Source organism: Tupaia chinensis, unplaced genomic scaffold (genome assembly GCF_000334495.1).
Source record: "Tupaia chinensis unplaced genomic scaffold, TupChi_1.0 Scaffold149552_1, whole genome shotgun sequence".
NCBI lineage: Eukaryota > Metazoa > Chordata > Mammalia > Scandentia > Tupaiidae > Tupaia > Tupaia belangeri.
In genome coordinates this window covers 3,255,283-3,258,735 of record NW_006209397.1, presented here as the reverse complement: position 1 = coordinate 3,258,735, position 3,453 = coordinate 3,255,283, and the positions used below count along the sequence as shown (strand labels likewise).

Sequence of the window (3,453 nt, the reverse complement as noted above, 5' to 3'; positions counted from 1 at the left end):
TGCACATACATGTATTTAAAAATGTACTTATTTCTTCAGAGAGCAAGAGAGAAGGCAACTTGAACAGGGTCCTCACTGTGATTTCCCCCAACCCAACTTTAGTCAGCTCGGATCATGGGCATGTGTGCACCTGGTACGCACAGGGAGACTTAGGGATGTTAGTCTAGGACTTTCCAGTGTTAGGTTGAGTATACCAGAGTGTTAATGCTGTGTCACTGTGGCTTGTCCTAAATACATCTTGAAAATTATTGTCAATGTAAAGAACAGTGGACCCACTGAAATAAATTTCTCGATAGGCACAAATGAAAAAAAACATCTGAGATAGTTATAATCCCCAAATTTGTTTACAGAGAAAGCAGTCTGGACGTATATTTTAAAAATCAATTTAAGTATGTACTTAATTTGTAAAAAGCTCATGTGAAAACAGCTTGAACTCCCTAAAAAAATAATAATTTATAAGCTCCCCAAAGAGACTTCAAATACAAGTTTAAATAACAAGGTAGTGAAAAAAAAATTTGGGGGGGGGGAGAGGTTTTTGCTATAGGGCGCGTGCGCTCGCCAGACAGACAGAGAGAGACAGAGAGACAGAAAGCGAGAAATCACCCCCCAGGGGGGATGGCCATGCTGCAATCCCTTCTCCTCCATTCTCCTCTCGGGATCTTGGGCACGCACGCACACGCGCCCGGCGTGAGTTTTAAGCCACCAGGTCCGGGACGTGAACTGCGGTCGACTAAGTGGGAGTCCAGCGACATAGCCATTACACTAACTGCTGGTCCCAGGGTAGTGAAAACATTTTTAAAAATTAAAAAGGGAAATAATTTTTACATGTAAAAGTTCATAAAAGAAGGCATTCACCAATCATGAAATATAATCTTTTAATCTTTTCCCCAGAAACAGCAATTTTATACTGTTGCTCTTTTTTGCCTTTGCTTGCTTCCCATGAATGATGAAGAGGCAATTTTAACTGCCTTTTCAAGTCCTCTTTGTGTGTACATTTTAAATCAATTCTTGATCTGAGGTTCAGTTTGAGGAAAATCTAGAGTGATTTTGGGAGTCTGTTTTCTGTAATCATTTCTAGAGCTATAGATCTACGTAGAGTGGAAAAACACTGATTCTAACTTCCTGGCTCTTTGTCTGTCTTGTTTTTGTCATTTCTTATATCCCAAGGGTTTCTTTGAGTAATATTTTTTGGCAGTTTTTTGTCCCTTAATTGAAGAATGGCAACTACATTCCTTCTTTTGTGTCTGACTTTTCCTATGAAGTCATCACCACTGCCACTATGTTCAGACATGAAAGACTGTTTCTTCTGTGCTGTAATCGAAATACTCCTTCTCTTCTTCATGTAATTATTCTTCACTATCACTGTTATAAAATGAGCTATCATATCCTTTCTCTTTTTTTCTTTTTGGTTTGACTAAATGTTTTCATTTTAGAGTCAGCAGATGTCTCAGGTATCTTCTGGAGTTCAGGGGGGAACTACAACATCCTTTTCTGAAGACTTTGTAGAAGAATTTTTGATATCCACTACTTTGGGTCCATGTTCCATCTTGGCTGCTTTTTCTTTTGAATTATTTATTGGCTTATTTTCTAGTATTTTGACTTTGTTCAGTTTGGTCACTGATAATAGTTCCTTCCAACAAACCATATCTGTGTCCCATAAATGACTTATTTCTCCATTTTTCCCATATTTCCCTTCTGGAACTTTTCCCTCTCCCACTCTCCTTCCACTTTGTCCCCAGTGTCCATAACAATTTTCAATGCTTTTATGTCCTCCAGTCTTTCAGTCTCTTTAATGATTCAATTTCAGGAACATTTTGTCTTGCATCTTTAAAAGTTTGAAGAACAGTTTTTAGCACATCTATGTTTTTCTTTGGATGGCATGTTGCTAGTTTGGCAATTGCTCTTCCAGCTGTAGCAGATTCTGACTTTTTGCAGATATTTTTTCAATATTGATATTATCACCAAGAGCAGAGTTAGTTATGACATCAGGTTTTACTTCCTTCATGGCATGGGTTTCTTCAAGCAATCTTGGAGCTCATCTTTGTTTTTTAACAATGCCTCTTCAGGACCAGCAGATGGTGTAGGGATTACGTTGCTAGACTTCCACAGGACTGACCACAGATCACGTCCTGAACCTGGTGGCTTAACGATTTCTCCAGGCATGTGTGTTTGTGTGCCCAAGATCCTGGGAGGAGAAGGGATTGTGGCATGTCCATCCCCCTGGGAAGTGATTTCTCACTTTCCTTCTCACTGTCTCTGTCTCTCTCTATCCAGAGAACACACGTGTCCTAAGGCAAAAACCACTAAAAAATAAAGGGCATCCTGACAACTTTTCAGATAACCAAAATTCAAATTATTTTAAATTATTTTCTCATCTTCACCACCTCATTATTTAGGTTCAGAGTTCTCGACTAAGCCATTGTAGGTGGAAGAAAAAGACATGCTGGCTGGCATATGAATCCAATAATTGATTTTAAAGTACTAATCACCTAGTGGATCACCTTATGAGCCAGCAAATGGCATGGAAGTTAAGGCACTGGATCCCAGGTGGCCTACAATGTGGTTCAAGTCCCTGGCAGCTTGAAAATCATACCAGGTATGTACACTCAAGATTTGTGTTCCGTGAGGAAATTGTACCTCAATAAAATTCAACTTAAAAAAAATACACAGCACTGAAAAATTAAAACTCAATTTAAATACACACACACACTGAATTAAAAATAAAATAGTACTAATAACCTATAACTTACAAATAAGGAAAGGCCAGACTGGTAATCTTTTAGGAATTAAAAGATAATTTTTTAACAAAAAAATGTGATTTTATTTTTAAGAATTCATCATAATATTTGAATTGAAATAGAAAGTATGATCATGTAGTGCCCCCAAAACTGACAATATATAGCCCTCCAAAAATAAGAAATACAATTTGGAAGCTAGTATAATTAATGACTTCAGATGTGAGAGGGATAAAATAGATGAGAGGAAATGATTCAGAAATGAAAGACAGATAAGTGTAAGTTTTTGTGTCTTCATATAGTGAACATATATTAAATTAAAATATGTATTTTAGTTAACTTATTAAAATTTACTTATATAGTCCGTATTTCCAAAAAAGATTGCAGCTTATAATAAAAGATACAAGTATCGAATTTAACAGAGGCTTAACTTCTGTGATGCAGGCAATAGAGATGATGCTTTATGATGCTGAAGGCCATATGGAAAAGTTCTGGGTCATGTTCCTTCCTGGTCTTAATAGAACATGCTGGGTGTGCCGAAAGGCATGCCTGTAATCCTTTATGGCTGCAGTTTTGGGGTCAGGCAGGATCATGGTGTGAAGAGCCTATTAAGGATTCCTGTCTCTCTCTTGCTCATGAAGAAAATTAACTTTGAAAAACATCTTTTCTTAAAGAATTATTTATTTTTATTTTATTTATTGCTATGATTTTTAATTTT

At 37.0% G+C, this 3,453-nt stretch overlaps 1 pseudogene; it reads right to left on the bottom strand.

The window, feature by feature from the left end:
* Positions 1-835: 835 nt before the first annotated feature.
* LOC114006681 (serum response factor-binding protein 1 pseudogene) lies at positions 836-2,420 on the bottom strand (annotated as a pseudogene).
* Positions 2,421-3,453: the final 1,033 nt, after the last annotated feature.